Below are 18,985 nucleotides of genomic sequence, written 5' to 3'. Positions count from 1 at the left end.
AGGACTGGGCCAGCCTGAAACCACAAGCCAGGAGCTTCCTCCAGATCTTTCACATGGCTGGCAGGAGACCAAGCACTTGGGCCATCTCCCACTGTTTCCCCAGAAGCATTGGCACAGAGCTGGATCAGAAGTGGAGCAGCCAAGGGGCTTCCATAGCCTAGACAGCTCATAGCAAGAGTCTCGGCTGATTGCTGATATATACAGAACTTTCAATCCTACAGCTAAAGATTTTACATTCTTCTCAGCAGTACATGGAACCTTCTCTAGGATTGACCACATACTAGGCCATAAAGCAAGTCTCAGCAAATTCAAAAGAATTAGAATCATACCATGCAGCTTCTCAGACCATAAAGGAATGAAGTTGGAAATTAGCAACTCAGGAATCCCTAGAGCATACGCAAACACATGGAGATTGAACAACATGCTCCTGAATGAACAATGGGTCATAGAAGAAATTAAAAGAGAAATCAAAAATTTTCTGGAAGTAAATGAGGATAACAGCACAACATACCAAAACTTATGGGACGCAGCAAAAGCAGTGTTAAGAGGAAAGTTTATATCAATAGGTGCCTACATCAAGAAATTGGAAAGGCACCAAATAGATGAGCTTTCAATTCACCTCAAGGATCTAGAAAACCTACAGCAAACCAGACCCAAATCTAGTAGGAGAAGAGAAATAATTAAAATCAGAGAAGAAATCAACAGGATTGAATCAAGAAAAACATTCCAAAAAATCAGCCAAACGAGGAGCTGGTTTTTTGAAGAAATAAACAAAATTGACACCCCATTGGCCCAACTAACTAAAAAAAGAAGAGAAAAGACCCAAATCAATAAAATCAGAGATGAAAAAGGAAATGTAACAACAGACACCATGGAAATAAAAAGAATCATCAGAAATTACTACAAGGACTTGTATGCCAGCAAACAGGGAAACCTATCAGAAATGGATAGATTCCTGGACACATGCAACCTACCTAAATTGAACCAGGAAGACATCGAAAACCTAAACAGACCCATAACTGAGACAGAAATTGAAACAGTAATAAAGGCCCTCCCAACAAAGAAAAGCCCAGGACCCGATGGATTCACTGCTGAATTCTACCAGACATTTAAAGAAGAACTAACTCCAATTCTTCTCAAACTATTCAGAACAATCGAAGATGAGGGAATCCTCCCAAATTCTTTCTATGAAGCCAGCATCAGCATCACCTTAATTCCTAAGCCAGAGAAAGATGCAGCACTGAAAGAGAATTACAGACCAATATCCCTGATGAACATAGATGCAAAAATCCTCAATAAAATTCTGGCCAATAGAATGCAACAACACATCAGAAAGATCATCCACCCAGACCAAGTGGGATTTATCCCTGGTATGCAGGGATGGTTTAATGTGCGCAAGACAATCAATGTGATACACCACATTAACAGACTGCAGAAGAAAAACCATATGATTATCTCAATAGATGCAGAGAAAGCATTCGATAAACTACAACACCCGTTCATGATGAAAACCCTAAGCAAACTGGGTTTGGAAGGAACATTCCTCAATACAATCAAAGCAATCTATGAAAAACCCACAGCCAACATCCTATTGAATGGGGAAAAGTTGGAAGCATTTCCACTGAGATCTGGTACCAGACAGGGATGCCCACTCTCACCACTGCTATTCAATATAGTTCTGGAGGTTCTAGCCAGAGCTATTAGGCAAGAAAAAGAAATTAAAGGAATACAAATTGGGAAGGAAGAACTCAAACTATCCCTCTTTGCAGATGACATGATTCTTTATTTAGGGGACCCAAAGAACTCTACTAAGAGACTATTGGAACTCATAGAAGAGTTTGTCAAAATAGCAGGGTATAAAATCAATGTGCAAAGACCCACAACCTTTGTATACACAGGCAATGCCATGGCTGAGAAAGAACTTCTAAAATCAATCCCATTCACAATAGCCACAAAAAAATCCAACACCTTGGACTTAACCAAGGATATTAAAGATCTCTACTATGAGAATTACAAAATCTTAAAGAAAGAAATAGAAGAGGATACCAAGAAATGGAAAAATCTTCCATGCCCATGGATTAGAAGAATCAACATCAGCAAAAGGTCCATTCTCCAAAAGAAATTTATAGATTCAATGTGATACCAATCAAAATGCCAAAGGCATTCTTCTCAGATCTAGAAAAAATGATGCTTAAATTCATATGGAGACACAGGAAACCTTGAATAGCTAAAGCAATCGTGTACAACAGAAACAGAGCTGGAAGTATCACAATACCAGATTTCAGGACATACTACAGGGCAGTGGTAATCAAAAAGCATGGTACTGGTACAGAAACAGATGGATAGACCAATGGAACAGAATTGAAACACCAGAAATCAACCCAAACATCTACAGCCAACTTATATTTGATCAGGGATCCAAAACCAATCCCTGGAATAAGGACAGTCTATTCAATAAGTGGTGCTGGGAAAACTGGATTTCCACGTGCAGAAGCATGAAGCCAGACCCCTACCTTTCACCTTACACAAAAATCCACTCAACATGGATTAAAGACCTAAATCTACGACCCAACACCATCAAGTTATTAGAGAACATTGGTGAAACCCTGCGAGATATAGGCACAGGCAAAGACCCAAGACTCTTGGAAAAAATCCTGGAGGCACAGGCAGTCAAAGCCAAAATTAACATGTGGGATAGCATCAAATTGAGAAGTTTCTGTACTGCAAAAGAAACAGTCAGGAGAGTGAAGAGGCAACCGACAGAATGGGAAAAAATATTTGCAAACTATGCAACAGATAAAGGCTTAATAACCAGAATCTACAAAGAGATCAAGAAGCTCCACAACAACAAAACAAACAACCCACTTAAGAGATGGGCCAAAGACCTCAATAGACATTTTTCAAAGGAGGTAATCCAAATGGCCAACAGGCACATGAAAAAATGTTCAGGATCACTAGCAATCAGGGAAATGCAAATCAAAACAACAATGAGGTTTCACCTCACCCCGGCTAGAATGGCTCACATACAGAAATCTACCAACAACAGATGCTGGAGAGGATGTCCGGAAAAAGGGACACTAACCCACTGTTGGTGGGAGTGCAAACTGGTTAAGCCACTATGGAAGTCAGTCTGGAGATTCCTCAGAAACCTGAAGATAACCTTACCATTCAACCCAGCCATCCCACTCCTTGAAGTTTGCCCAAAGGAAATTAAATTGGCAAACAAAAACGCAGTCTGCACCTCAATGTTTATTGCTGCTTGATTCACAATAGCTAAGACCTGGAATCAACCCAAATGCCTATCAACAGTAGACTGGATAAAGAAATTATGGGACATGTACTCTATAGAATACTATACAGCAGTCAAAAACAATGAAATCCGGATATTTGCAACAAAATGGAGGAATCTGGAACACATCAGGCTGAGTGAAATAAGCAAGACCCAGAGGGACAAATATCATTTGTTCTCCCTGATCGGTGACAACTAACTGAGCACCAAAAAGGAAACCTGTTGAAATGAAATGGGCACTTCGAGAAAGAGTGACATGAGCAGCCCTTGTCCTGACTGTTGATGTACAACTTAATACTTTATCCTTTTTAGTACTTTTTTGGTTCTACTTAATAATATTGATTGAACTCTGTAATCAACACACAATTATTCTTAGGTATTTAAAGTTAACGGAATCTATAAATTGCTTTTAGGAGAATGGACATTTTGATGATGTTGATTCTTCCAATCCATGAGCATGGAAGATTTTTCCATTTCTTGGTATCCTCTTCTATTTCTTTCTTTAAGATTTTGTAATTCTCATCGTAGAGATCTTTAACGTCCTTGGTTAAGTTTATTCCAAGGTATTGGAATGTTTTTGTAGCTATTGTGAATGGGATTGATCTTAGCAGTTCTTTCTCAGCTGTGGCATTGCTTGTGTATACAAAGGATGTTGATTTTTGTGCATTGATTTTATACCCTGCCACTTTGCCAAACTCCTCTATGAGTTCTAATAGTCTCTTAGTAGAGTTCTTTGGATCCTCTAAGTACAGAATCACATCGTCTGCAAAGGGGGATAGTTTGACTTCTTCCTTCTCAATTTGTATTCCTTTAATTTCTTTTCCTTGTCTGATGGCTCTGGCTAAAACTTCCAGAACTATGTTAAATAGCAGTGGTGAGAGTGGGCATCCCTGTCTGGTGCCAGATCTCAGTGGAAATGCTTCCAACTTTTCCCCATTCAGTAGGATGCGGGCCATGAGTTTTTCATAAATTGATTATATTGAGGAATGTTCCTTCTATACCCAATTTGCTTAGAGATTTCATCATGAAGGGGTGTTGAATTTGATCAAATGCTTTCTCTGCATCTATTGAGATAATCATATGGTTTTTCTTCTGCAGTCTGTTAATGTGGTGAATCACATTGATTGATTTGCGAATGTTGAACCATCCCTGCATACCAGGGTAAATCCCACTTGGTCTGGGTGGATGATCTTTCTGATGTGTTGTTGCATTCTATTGGCCAGAATTTTATTGAGGATTTTTGCGTCTATGTTCATCAGGGATAATGGTCTGTAATTTTCTTTCAGTGCTGCATCTTTCTCTGGCTTAGGGATTAAGGTGATGCTGGCTTCATAGAAAGAATTTGGGAGGATTCCCTCTTCTTCGATTGTTCTGAATAGTTTGAGAAGAATTGGAGTTAGTTCTTCTTTAAATGTCTGGTAGAATTCAATCCCATCAAGGTGGCATGTGCCAATGCCATCTCACTATTCCAAGTGATCAATTTCAGTTCACAATTGATCATAATGAAAGGACTAAGAGTCAAAGGGAGCACATAAACAAGTCTAGTATCTGCTAACACTAACCGATAGAATAAATAAAGGGGAGAGTGATCCAACATGGGAAGTGAGATACTCAGCAGACTCATAGAATGGCAGATGTCCTAAATAGCACTCTGGCCTCAGAATCAGCCCTAAAGGCACTCGGATCTGGCTGAAAAGCCCATGAGAGTATTTCAGGCATGGAAAGCCAAGACACTCTGTCAAAAAGATCTCTGTGAGTGAGATCCCAGTGGAAAGAACAGGTCTTCAAAGAGGGAGGTGCCTTTCTCTGAAGGGAGGAGAGAACCTCCACTTTGACTATGACCTTGTCTAAACAAGATAAGAGTCGGAGAACTCAAGGGGCTTCCATAGCCTTGGAAACTCATGACTGGTGCATAGGGAGATTACTGATGCCATAAACAGGAGTGTCAATTTGTAAAGTCAACAACAGGAGTCACTGTGCACTTACTCCTCATGTAGGATCTCTGTCCTTAATGTGCTGTACACTGAGGCTTAATGCTATAACGAGTACTCAAACAGTATATTTCACTTTGTGTTTCTATGGGGGTGCAAACTGTTGAAATCTTTACTTAATGTACACTAAACTGATCTTCTGTTAAAAAAAAAAAAAAAAGAAAAGAAACTATCAATTCCCAACTTGACTCTCACTGGGATTAAACATGACAATAGGTCTGATCTGATTTCATCATCATGTAAAAAAAAATCATCTATTATTTTTCACTTTATGTTCCTGTGTGGGAACAAACTGTTGAAATCCTTACTTAAGGTATACTAAGCTGATCTTCTGTATACTAAGATAATCGAAAATGAATCTTGATGTGAATGGAAGGGGAGAGGGAGTGGGAAAGGGGAGGGTGGTGGGTGGGAGGGACGGTATGGGGGGGAAAGCCATTGTAACCCATGAGACGTACTTTGGAAATTTATATTCATTAAATAAAAGATAAAAAAAAAAAAAAAAAAAAAAAAAAAAAAAATAAATGTCTGGTAGAATTCAGCAGTGAATCCATCGGGTCCTGGGCTTTTCTTTGTTGGGAGGGCCTTTATTACTGTTTCAATTTCTGTTTCAGTTATGGGTCTATTTAGGTTTTCTATGTCTTCATGGTTCAATTTTGGTAGATTGCATGTGTCCAGGAATCTATCCATTTCTGATAGGTTTCCCTGTTTGCTGGCATACAAGTCCTTGTAGTAATTTCTGATGATTCTTTTTATTTCTGTGGTGTCTGTTGTTACATTTCCTTTTTCATCTCTGATTTTATTGATTTGGGTCTTTTCTCTTCTTTTTTTAGTTAGTTGGGCCAATGGGGTGTCCATTTTGTTTATTTTTTCAAAAAACCAGCTCCTCGTTTGGCTGATTTTTTGTAATGTTTTTTTGGATTCAATCCTGTCGCTCCCCCTCTTCGTGGAGGAACGACACTAGACCCTGCGCTGTTCTTTTGTCTGCTCAGCCCTCCCCGGGTTTGCTGCTGGTTCTTCCTGGGTTGGCTACCGACCCTTCCACCTCCATGGAAGGGCGGTTCCCCCTGCCACTTTCCCCACTTCCGCGGGGGAGCGGCACGCCGCCGGCCGGCTCTCTCGGGGGCTGCTCAGGTGTTCCCTTTAGATGTTCCCCTTAGATGTTCCTGGTGCATGCCATCTCTCTCCTCCTTTATAGTCCTCTTCCACCAATCCCAACCCTGCTACCCACACACCGAGTACGCTGCTCTCCTCCAATCAGGAGCAAGATCAGCTCCTGCAGCTCAGTCAATCAAATTGGTGAGAGGCAGCTGTGTAGAAGATGTTTACTCCCTTCTCAGCGCCATATTTTGGGAGAGCCGATGCATAGAATAAGTCTTAATTCGAGTAACTTAGTCTAGTCCGAGTTGCTCCCCACACAATCCTGTTAATTTCTTGTCTGATTTTAATTATTTCTCTTCTCCTACTCGATTTGGGTCTGGTTTGCTGTAGGTTTTCTAGCTCCTTGAGATGCACTGAAAGCTCATTTATTTGGTACCTTTCCAATTTCTTGATATAGGCACCTATTGCTATAAACTTGCCTCTCAATACTGCTTTTGCCATATCCCATAAGTTTTGATATGTAGTGTTGTTATCCTCATTTACTTCCAGAAAGTTTTTGATTTCTCTTTTGATTTCTTGAATGACCCAGTGTTCATTCAGGAGCATGTTGTTCAGTCTCCATGTGTTTGCATACTTTCTAGGGTTTCCTGAGTTGCTAATCACCAGCTTCATTCCACTGTGGTCCGAGAAGCTGCATGGTATGATTCTAATTCTTTTAAATTTGCTGAGACTTCCTTTATGGCCTAGTATGTGATCAATCCTAGAGAAGGTTCCATGCACTGCTGAGAAGAATGTAAAGTCTTTAGATGCAGGATTGAAAGTTCTGTAGATATCTGTTAGATCCATTTGGGCAATAGTGTCAATTAAATCTGCTGTTTCCTCGTTGATCTTCTGTCTGGATGATCTGTTTCTGAGAGTGTAATATTGAAGTCCCCCAGTACTATTGTATTGGAATCTAAGTCTCCCTTGAAGTCCCTTAACATATCTTTTAAATAAACCGGTGCCCTGTAATTAGGTGCATATACATTTATAATAGTTACATCTTCCTGTTGAATTGAACCCTTAATCATTATATAGTGCCCCTCTTTGTCTCTCTTAACAGTTTTTGTATTAAAGTTTATTTTGTCTGATATTAATATGGCTACACCTGCTTTTTTTTGGTTTCTGTTGGCATGGATATCTTTTTCCTACCTTTCACTTTCAGTCTACTTGCATCTTCGTTAGAGAGATGTGTTTCTTGTAGGCAACAAATAGTTGGGTTTTGTTCCTTAAGCCAATCAGCCAATCGGTGTCTTTTAACTGAAGAGTTAAGTCCATTAACGTTTAATGTGACTATTGATACATAGTGACTTTGCCCTGCCATTTTCCCGGAGATATTTCTAGTATATGCTTTGAGCTTCCCATGCTCTTTTACTGGTAGGTGTTCTGCCTTTACCTTCTTTCATATTGATGGCCGTGTTTCTGTGTTTCTGAGTGTAGCACATCTTTAAGCATCTTTTGCAGGGCCGGACGAGTGGCCACAAAGTCTTTTAATTTCTGTTTGCCATGAAAGGTCTTTATTTCACCTTCATTCATAAATGAGAGCTTAGCAGGATATAATATTCTGGGCTGGCAATTTTTCTCTCAGCATCTGTGCTATGTCTCGCCATTCCCTCCTAGCCTGTAGTGTTTCTGATGAGAAGTCTGCTGTGAGTCTGATTGGAGATCCTCTGAGAGTAATCTGACGTTTCTCTCTTGCACATTTTAGGATCTTTGCTTTATGTTTCACTGTGGTGAGTTTAATTACAACGTGTCGTGGTGAGGATCTTTTTGGTCATGTTTACTGGGGGTTCTATGAGCTTCCTGTACTAGAATGTCTCTGTTGTTGCTTGGCATAGTTAATTCTTCTTCCCTCACTGTGAGTTTTTTTTTAATACTATGTCTGTGTTAAGTGGACTGCCTTCTGTGGGAGGAGCCTTGGAGGCTTGAGATGGGTGTGGCCTGAGAGCTCTGCTTGGTTCTTCCAGGTTACAGGTGTGCAAAGGTGACACCCTCAGGTTACGCATGGAAATCTCTCTCTTTTTATTTATTTATTTATTTATTTATTTTATTTTTTATTCAGGAGGTAAGTAATACCACACGGCTGAGCAGAATTGATGGTATTTAGTTTCCGATCTCTGGCTTCTACCCAAAGAGTCTGTGCCAGCTCAGTTTCTCCTGCAGACTCGCACTGGGTTGCCTAGGTTACTGAATTGTAGCCTTAGCTCTCCCCTTTTATTATGTATATCCTGAGTGGGGCCTGCTGTTTGTCTCTTGCTTGCCTTTGCAAGGTTGGCGGAGAGAGAAACTAGTCTGTACCAGTACCCCCCCACCCTTTTTTCTTTTTCCTTCTCTCCTGTCGTCAGTCTGGTGAACTTTCCCGCTTCAAAGCCTGCTTCCCTCTAGATTCTGTCCGCCATTTCCCCGCCAATGTCTCCGGTTACTCAGCTCACCTCCCCTTCCAGCACCAAGGTGTGGACTCGGAGCCCTGGCCACCCTCCTCTCCCCGCTGGTGTCTGTGCCACATCCACTCCCCTTCCCGCACTGGCACGCAGACCCTGCGGCTCCCGCAGCTCGGCTTCTGCGTGGTGGGTAACCTTGCTCTCCCAGTAGGTCCTCTGAGTCATAGCTACTAGATCCGGAAGAGTTTCCTCTGCAATTTTTTCCTGATCCTTTTTCTGAGGCTACCATAACTCCACTTTTATTAAACTAAATTTTCCCGGACTATCGGTGCACACCCTCACTATTCCGCCATCTTGGCTCCGCCCCTCAGCATTGGCCATTGCAGCCATCAGGGCAGTGAACCAGCAGATGGAAGTCCTTTCTTTCTGTCTGTTCCTCTCAAATAAATAAATAAAAAGAAAAATCTTTTTTAAAAAGCCCATGGGTATTTCTTTCCATGCCAGCCTCTCCTCTTGGGGCTTACAGCTGTCTCCGGGGGACCATTTTGCCTGCATTCCTGCCTTTCCCTGCACCTCTGGACCAGATTATCTAAGCCCTAGGGATGTGGACCCTCATAGCTGCTGCTGTCCTACCGCCCAGGCAGTGTCTGATGAGGGGCACACAGCCATGGATGCAGGACCCACTTGCCAACCTGCTTCCTGCCTTTTCTGGCCTCCAGACCTGATTCCTTAGTCTCTTCATCTGGAGACCCTCCCGTCTGTCTGATCCTCTCCTCCGCCCTCCAACCTGTGGCACACCTCTTACTCAGGAGAACCCCTCGTCTTGTGGCCTCCTGCTGGCTGAACATTGACATTAGATGGCAGTGTTCAATACAAAAGCCTCCTTGTCTCTTGTGCTCATGTGTCTGCTCTGCAGATCCTGTGTCAGAAAGCACTGGCCTGTGTGACAGCTACCAGGGAAGGTCTAATCCTATTGGAAAGTTTCCATCATGTGGGCCAGGGGGCTGTGGAGCCCAACACACTGGTGTTCACAAGGACTGACCCCTGAGCAGGAAGCCCGTGGCTGAACTGAAGGGATGGGAGCCCAGGATTCTCTCCTGGCTGAAAAGAGTGGCTGCTTGTCCTTAACCAATTACAGGATGGGGGCCTCTCAGCTGCCACGCCCTGCCTGTGGTCCTTGTGGGACAGAACAGAGTCTTTCCTCCTGGCCCCACTCTCTGGCCCACCCACTAGAGATGTCTTGCAGGAAGGTTGTAAAGCCCTCACCTGTCTGCACTGCTGGCTGCTTCCTTGAAAGAATGCTGTGGCTCAAATGTCCTCCCAAAATACCTGTGCTGGAAACTTAGCCCCCAGTGCAATGGCATTGCAAGGAGGGGCCTTTTATAAAAAAAAAGACTTATTTCTCTGAAAGACAGATTACAGATAGAGAGGGCTAGAAACAGAGAGAGAGATTTTCCATCTACTGGTTCATTCACCAAATGATTTCAATGATCATGGTTGGGCCAGGCCAAAGCCTTGAGTTAGGAATTCCAGCTGGGTCTCCCACACATTGGAAATGGGGCAAGCATTTGGGCCAAATTCTGCTGCTTGCCAGGTGCAATAAACGTCAGTCTTGCCTAGTACCACCAAAGCCTCACTGTACTCAATCATTTGAGCATGCTTTACTCCACAGTGCCCCCTGCCAGACAGCAGGGACCTAGTAGGTTCAGCCTGTAACATGTCCATGTGCCAGCCTGTAACATGTCCTTGGCTGGCGGGCTCCCTGTCTTCCCCCACCACTGGGGCAACTCCAGTGTTCTCATTATGCATTTAAAAGATTTTTAACGTTATTTATTTTGTGGTGACAGCATCATGGCACTATGGTTTAGGCTGTCAACAATGACGCTGGCATTTCATGCTGGAGTAATGATTTGAGTCCTGGCTCCTCCACTGCATATCTGCCTTCTTCCTAATGTGCCTGCTAAGGCCAAAGGCACCCCAAGTACTTGGGTCCCTGTTCCGCATGTGGGAAATCATGATGGAGTTCCACACATGGCTGCTGTGGCATTCTAGGAAGTGAACCAGTGGATGGAAGATCTCTCTGTGTCTCCCTCTCTGTCACTCTGCCTTTCAATAATGAACACATCTTCTAAGTCTTTAAATTTTTGGAGAGGCTGAGACACAGATGGTACTCCCATTTTTTGGTTTATTCCCAAAATTCTTGCAACCAAATGGGATAAACCAGGTAGGAACTGAAGCTGGGAGCTGGAAATGCAACCAAGGATTCCCATGTGGCTGTGGCTGGCAGGAACTGACTTACTCAGGCCATCACTGATGCCTTCTAGAGTCTGCATTAGCAGGAAGCTGGAATCAGGAGCTAAAGACAGGAGGAACTGAACCTAGGTCCAATGATGTGGGTTTTTTTGTAAATATTTATTGTATTTATTTGAAAGACAGAGACACAGAGAGAGAGAGACAGAGAGAGAGGTCTTCCATCCACTGGTTCACTCCCCAGATGGCTGCAATGACCGGAACTGTGCCGATCCAAAGCCAGGGGCCAGGAGCTTCTTCTGGGTCTCCTATGTGGGTGCAGGGGCCCAAGAACTTGGGACATCTTCTACTGCTATCCCAGGCCATAGCAGAGAACTGGATCAAAAGAGGAGCAGCCTGGACTAGAATCGGTACCCATATGGGATGCCGGCGCATCAGGCCAGGGCTTTAACCTGCTGCGCCACAGCACCAGCTCCGATGTGTGGGTCTCTTAATGAGCATCTTAATCACTAGGCTAAATGTGCTTCTAGTGATTCTTACTATATTTTGAGCATCAGCTTTGCCAATAACAAAGTGCACTGGAAACACAGCAAATTTGTTGCCACACAAATTAACAAGATGATTTTATTGTATAATATTCTATCAATGTAGGCAGAAACTAAAAATCATAGGTTTCATTTTTTTAAATAAGTTGGTCCATGTGGCTCTGGCTGAACAATATGAGAGAAATAGAAGTTCATGTGGAGGCCAGCCCTGTGGCTTAGTGTATAAGGCTGTTGCCTGCAATGCTGGCATCCATATGGTGGTCAGTTCATTGCTCAGCTGCTCTACTTCCAATCCAGCTCCCTGCTGATGACCTGCAAAAATTAGAGGAACAGGACCCAAATGTTTGGCCCTGCCACCCACATGGGAGAACTGAATGATGCTCCTGGTGCCTGGCTTCAGCCTGCCCATCACAGCCATCTCTGGAATGAACCAGCTAATGGAAGAACTCTCTGTCTCTCTCCCTCTCTCTCCCCCACCCTGCAACTCTTTCAAATAAATCAATAAACTTAATACAAAAAAAAGAAGAAGTTAGTGTGGGTTGTAGGAGAGTGCAAGGGATGGTCAGGTAGTTAGGTGCCTGACACCCATGTGGGAGATCTGGATTAAGCTCCATGCTACTAACTGGACACAGCTGTCATTCCTGAGCAGCTCCTTTGTGTCGAGGCTTTGCCAGCAACATCGCCTTCAGTTCCTCCTCCCTCCCACCTCACTGACAGGAGGGTGCAGTTACAAGTTCAGCTGACAGCTAAGAGTTTGGATTCCAGACCCCCACCATGAGATAGGTACTTGGTGGCTCTGGGCCTCAGTGTCCCACACATCAACTGGGGCTACTAACAGTCTCTGCAATACAAACAGCTGCTGCCTGAGCTCTGCTGCTCCCATTGCTATTCCCATCCCATCCCCATTTGAAAGAGGAAGGAAGGAGAGGTCCTAACATCCTGGCTCACGGCTTCAGATCGGCCCAGCTCTCACCAGTGTGACCACTTGGGAAGGGAATCAATAGATGGAGCATGTACAGTAGATGGAGTATCTCAGGATCACTCCCCACCACCACCACCCCTTAATATTACTGTGCCTCTCAGATAAATAAATGCAATCTTTAAAAATGAAAGCATACATAATTCAATGGGAAAAACATCAATGTCTCAAAAGAAATGCAGGTTGAACAGAAGCACACAGGTTACCAAAAGGAAATACAAATGGCCTCATGTGCCTAACAAGACAGCCCCTCACTCCCAACAGGGGAATCCACATAAATCCCACAGAGAAAAGGGTGCCCACATGTGGGAAAGAAATGCTGAACTCTACACCTGTGGTCAGACCAAGGGTAGATGGGCCTTGAGCAGATTGCTGGGGAGCATGCAACCAGGTGCAGCCCTGGGATGACCCAGCAGCTTCACAGCCACCTTTCCTCATAAAGCAATCACCATTCCAGCCCTTGGTTCCATCTGCAGGTGTGCAGAATGGAGCACACACACTCAACTGAGGAGCGGCAGGGTCACTTCTTAAACCCACTGAAGTTGACAGCTGAAAACCTGCTAAGGTCTCTCTCTCTCTCTCTCTCTCTCTCTCTCTCTCACACACACACACACACACACACACACATAGGAGGATTATTCAGCCATAAAAAGAATGAAATTCTACCATTTGCAGGAAAAATGGCTGGAACTGGAGGACATGCTATTGAGTGAAATAATCCAAACACAGAAAGACAAATGGTGCATGTCCTCTCTTATAGGGTGGCAGCCAATATTTAAAGAGAAAAATGCCTGAATATATAGTTTTACTGGAAATAGAGTGTTTTGTCTCATTTTGTGTTAAATATTTATCCAAGAAAATTGATAGGAATTATATTCTACTAGAGTTTTAATGATTTGGGGACTACTTTAAAATTTACTTTATGTGAGTCAACATGAACATCTTTTCTGTTGGTTATTCTGTGTAGCCCGTGCCTCCTTTCCTACTGGACTATGGTCTTCTCACTTTTTATTTCTGGAACTCTTTATTTAGGGGCACCAATAAGCCTTTGGCTATAATGTAAATTATATGTTATCTCAAAAAATAAATACAAGTTTTTTTAAAAGAACTAGCACACTCTTTGTAGACCAAATCCAAACACTTCAAGATGTGTTGTTGAGAAAAAAATCTGGTAGAAAATCCTCAGCTCAGAGATTGATTTCAACCCCACAACTTCTGAGGAGATTCCAGGGGCCGGGACCATGGTAGAGTAGTTTTTTTTTTTTAATTTTACAGAGTTAGACAATGAGAGAGAGAGAGAGAAAAAGAGAGAGAGAGAGGTCTTCCTTCCACTGGTCCACCCCCTAAATGGCTGCCACGGCCAGAGCTGCACTGATCTGAAGTCAGGAGCCAGGTGCTTCCCCCTGGTCTCCTATGCATATGCAGGGGCCCAAGCACTTGGGCCATCCTCCACTGCCTTCCTGGGCCACAGCAGAGAGCTGGACTGGAAGAGGAGCAAGCGGGACTAGAACCCAGCACCCATATGGGATGCCGGCACCGCAAGCAGAGGTTAACCATGTGAACCATGGCACCAGCCCCAGCACAGGTTAATCTGCCTGTGGCACCGGCATCCCATCTGGGCACTGGTTCTAGTCCTGGCTGCTCCTCTTCCAATCTGGCTCTCTGCTGTGACCTGGGTAATCAGTTGATGATGTTCAAATCCTTGGGTTCCTGAACCCCTGTGGGACACCTGGAAGAAGCTCCTGGCTCCTGGCTTTGGATTGCTGCAGCTCCAGCCAATGCAGCCTTCTGGGGAGTGAACCAATGGAAGGAAGACCTTTCTCTCTGTCTCTCCCTCTCACTGTCTGTAATTCTATCTCTCAAATAAATAAAAAGTTAAAAAAAATAAGGATGCTGAGTAGCAACCCAACCTTCCACCAACCAGGTGCATTTCCATCCCAGGTCACAACAAAAACAATGTGCTGGAGCATGGGTAGGAGGGAGGGTGCTGGAAGTGCCACTATGTTCCTATAATGGTATAAAGGAAATAGATGAAACATGTATAACATAAACAAAATATGTACCAAAGAAAAAAATCCAAGCATTCATAGCAAAAGTCGAGGAAAAGAGAAAATCACACTGTATTTTGAAGGAAGAGTAGCAGCTATGAACTTAAGGGGAACCAGAGAAGTAAAAAACGCTTTTTCAGAAAAGGCAGCACCAAGGTGGGGTGAGTGAGATCCAGGTTCTCCAGCACCACTGTCCCTGAGACTCTTGGTGCAGCCATGGCAGAACCACAGCCCTGGGCCAGCTGTCTCTGTTCTCAATAGCTGCTTGGATGCAGACACCAGCTCCAAGGATTTTCCATTGTAGCAGACCATGCCACAAATTAAGGATCTGAAGAAGTTGCTGCATGGAGCCTGTCCTGTGGCATAGTGGCTAAAGATGCCACCTGAAACACTGATATCCCATATGGACACTGGTTTAAATCCCAACTGCTCCATTTCCAAACCAGCTCCCTGCTAATGGCCTGGAAAAGCAGCAAAGGACAGCCAAAGCCCTTGGGCCCCTGCACCCGTGTGGGAACCCAGAAAAGTTCCTGACTCCAGTCCTGCCATTGGGACCATCTAGGGAGTAAACATGCAGAAGGAAGATTTCTCTCTCTCTCTCTCTCTCTCTCTCTCTCTCTCTCACACACACACACACACACGTCTCTAATTCTTCCCATAAAATAAATAAATCTAGAAGAAGAGGAGGAGGAGGAGGAGAAAGAGGAAGAGGCAAGATGAAGGAGGAGGAGAAATTCGACACCTAGCCCCTTGAACTCACACCAAATGATATTCAGTCATCCCCAAATGAAACTCTGTGAGAACAAAAGTTCATTTTCCTTTGTCATTACCCCCATCAATAGGAATAGCTCTTCTAATTCTCATTATCTTGCTCTGCAATGTTTTATTGCCCGCCTCCAGACTCCTATAGAAGAATCTATCAGTCTCCATTCAACAATGACTAGTGCAACTCATTCTTAAATAACAATGCCCAACTTTAGAGAATGAATCCAATAGCTAGATCATAATATTCATTGCTTAAACAAACCTACTAGGACTGTTACTCGTTCACTTATACTCACAACCCAGTTATTAATAAAGTTAGAAATTGCTATCCCACCAAGAGTTAAAGCAGTGGTTACTGGCTTCTGTCCTAAAACAAAACTATTTCCGGTGCCGTGGCACACTAGGCTAATCCACCACCTGTGGCGCCGGCACCCCGGGTTCTAGTCCCGGTTGGGGCGCTGGATTCTGTCCCCGTTGCTCCTCTTCCAGTCCAGCTCTCAGCTGTGGCCCAGGAGTGCAGTGGAGGCTGGCCCAAGTGCTTGGACCCTGCATCCGCATGGGAGACCAGGAGGAAGCACCTGGTTCCTAGCCTTAGATCAGCGCAGCATGCCAGTCGCAGCATGCCAGCCGTAGTGGCCACTTCGGGGGTGAACCAATGGAAAAAGGAAGACCTTTCTCTCTCCCTCCCTCCCTCTCTCTCTCTCTCTCTCTCTCTCTCTCTCTCTCTCTAACTCTGCCTGTCAAAAAACAACAACGACAACTAACTATCTACAGCCCATCTCCGCCCTCAAGGCAACCATTCCCCTTTCATTCCTATATCAGTAATTATCAAAGCTGTCAACTTAGTTTTTTATTTATTGACATACTAACTATCCATATTTACGGGGTACAATCTAATATTTTGATGAATGAAGACATTTACACAGCCCTGGCCCCATGAAGAGCCAGTATCACAGCAGGCTGCTTGCAATTCCATTTTCTTGGTGAAGCCACATAAGTTTAAACATCTATTTACCCCAAAACAGCCTAAATTGAATTTCATATTCTCCTTATTGCAACAGTCCTAGAATTCACTGTGGTGGCCGGCGCCACGGCTCAATAGGTTAATCCTCTGCCTTGCAGCACTGGCACATCGGGTTCTAGTCCTGGTTAGGGTGCCGAATTCTGTTCCAGTTGCCCCTCTTCCAGGCCAGCCCTCTACTATGGCCCTGGAGTGCAGTGGAGGATGGCCCAAGTCCTTGGGCCCTGCACCCACATGGGAGACCAGGAGAAGCACCTGGCTCCTGGCTTTGGATCAGAGCGATGCGCCGGCCGCAGCGCGCTGGCCGCGGCAGCCATTGGAGGGTGAACCAACGGCAAAAGGAAGACCTTTCTCTCTGTCTCTCTCTCTCACTGTTCACTCTGCCTGTCAAAAAAAAAAAAAAAGAATTCACTGTGGTTAACTGCCTTGCCCAAGCTGAGGACCTGCAGCTGGGAAGTCAGAGTCAGGATTCTAAGCGAGGTCAGCATGATTCCACAGCTTCTATTTCTAACCACGCTGCAAGAATGCCTGGTAGCTGCATATTTGAAGTGGTTCCAATTAATTGTATATTATTCTGTATTTGAAAAATCGGAACATTTGGGTTTAAATATGGTTACCATTGGCATTAAGCAATTACATTGATCACTTCTTTTAAAAATATTTTTCTATTTGAAAGTCAGAGTTAGGGAGAAATAGAGATAGAGATAGATAGATCAATCTGCCATCTGTTAGTTCACTTCCCAGATGGCTGCAATGGCTGGGGCTGAGCCAGGATGAAGCCAGGGAGCTGGAGATAAATCTAGATCTTCCAGGTGGGCAGCAGGAGTCCAAATATTTTGGCCATTTTTGGCTGCTTTCTCCAGGCCATTAGCAGGGTGCTAAAGCAGAGGTGGAGCAGCCAGGACACAAACCAGTGCCTGCAGAGATGCCAGCATCACAGGCCATAGCTTTACTGGCTATGCAATAGCACTGACCCCACACATCTATCATGTCTACACACTAGTAATACCCATTCCTCAAAGCTGTATTATGTATGTGCTCCAGATCTGCGACCCATTGCCTCCACAACAGATTGAAACACAGTCAATGTTAGCCCTTACTTATTCCTGGTGGCCTTGAACTGACAGGCATCCCTTTCCTGAAAGGCTTCTACTCTAAAGACTGAGACTTAAAATCCACAAACACATCCCATCCCCTCGTAATGACACTGTCACCTCCCCAAAAGCTGCCCGTGGTACTCACATTAACGTCTTTGCATTCTGAGGACAGCCCTGATTCTCAGCTCTAATATGGAAACTGACCCATTCCTAATTAAGTCAATCAAATGCCAGCCTGCTGGTGGGGTTTCTGCTGGCTCACTCACATCCAACAATGTCTCTCCCTGTAACCATTTACCAAATGATGGTTCACACAAAATTATCAGCTTCCATCATAACCATTTTAGGACTACAGAAATACAATTCCATCAACTAATATACAATCCTAAAACCAGATTTTCATCTAGTTTTTCCCAACAATCATGCATTGCCAATCACATTTCTTTTTTTTTTTTTTTTGACGGGCAGAGTGGACAGTGAGAGAGAGAGAGAGAAAGGTCTTCCTTTACCGTTGGTTCTGTGGCTGGTGCGCTGCGGCCAGCACACTGCACTGATTGGAAGCCAGGAGCCAGGTGCCTCTCCTGGTCTCTCATGCGGGTGCAAGGCCCAAGCACTTGGGCCATCCTCCACTGCACTCCCGGGCCATAGCAGAGAGCTGGACTGGAAGAGGAGCAACCGGGACAGAATCCGGCGCCCCAACCAGGACTAGAACCCGGTGTGCCGACGCCACGGGTGGAGGATTAGCCTAGTGAGCCGCGGCGCCGGCCTGCCAATCACATTTCTTGCAAGCCAAATTCAATCATCGCTAATATTGTACAGAATCTGACTGGAAAAAATGAGCCCCAAAATATTTCCCCTCCCAAATAACAGCCTGAACTACAATGTCAAATAGAGAGTCTTAGTTACACTGCATTTCTTCATTCCCTCATTTCACGTTGATTAACCACATCACCAGCCATCTAATCCCCCAGAAAATGTCAGTCACAAGAAACACAGTAACAATGACCAAGCACCCACAGCCCTCCATAACGACATAATCGCCCACAAAACAGACTCTTCCCCAAGACCTCAAAAATCAATCTTCTGAATTTTTAAAATTAAAAGAAATTTCTACCCCATCATAGTCCACCATTCACATAATTTATTCCATAAACAATCCTAAAATCAATGACTCCCAAATGCCCACACTCGGCCCCAAGTTCCAGGAGACTTCCGTAGCGTTACAGTGACATAACCCAAGAGAACCAAGATACCCCTCAGTCACAAACACTGTTCACCCTGAAAACGACCCCAAACTGAACCGACAGCACAACCAACGCTCCACGGACAACATCCCAGACCCCACAAGCAGAAGCTGGTGGGAAAGCGACAACACAGCCCACAAACACGTACTCCACAAAATATAAAATGAATCCATCAAGAAAACCAACGCGCAGCTCGGGTCCCAGTTCTCAGACGGAAGCTCCCCCGGCCGCTGAC

The 18,985-nt window shown here is 44.2% G+C and overlaps 1 protein-coding gene and 1 long non-coding RNA gene across 5 annotated transcripts in view; one reads left to right on the top strand and one right to left on the bottom strand.

Moving 5' to 3' along the window:
* Nucleotides 1-18,985, top strand: part of IGLL1 (immunoglobulin lambda like polypeptide 1) — a 257,330-nt gene that overhangs the window by 123,677 nt on the left and 114,668 nt on the right. The window lies entirely within an intron of this gene.
* The window catches only part of LOC149119906 (uncharacterized), a 75,453-nt gene that overhangs the window by 56,008 nt on the left and 460 nt on the right, over nucleotides 1-18,985 (bottom strand). The gene's annotated exons all lie outside the window — the stretch shown is intronic.

This window comes from Oryctolagus cuniculus, chromosome 21 (assembly GCF_051225735.1).
Source record: "Oryctolagus cuniculus isolate XC-2025 breed Fujian yellow rabbit chromosome 21, ASM5122573v1, whole genome shotgun sequence".
NCBI classification, from domain to species: Eukaryota; Metazoa; Chordata; class Mammalia; order Lagomorpha; family Leporidae; genus Oryctolagus; species Oryctolagus cuniculus.
The sequence above is the reverse complement of the archived record's forward strand: the minus strand, read 5'-3'. Positions and strand labels throughout refer to the sequence as shown.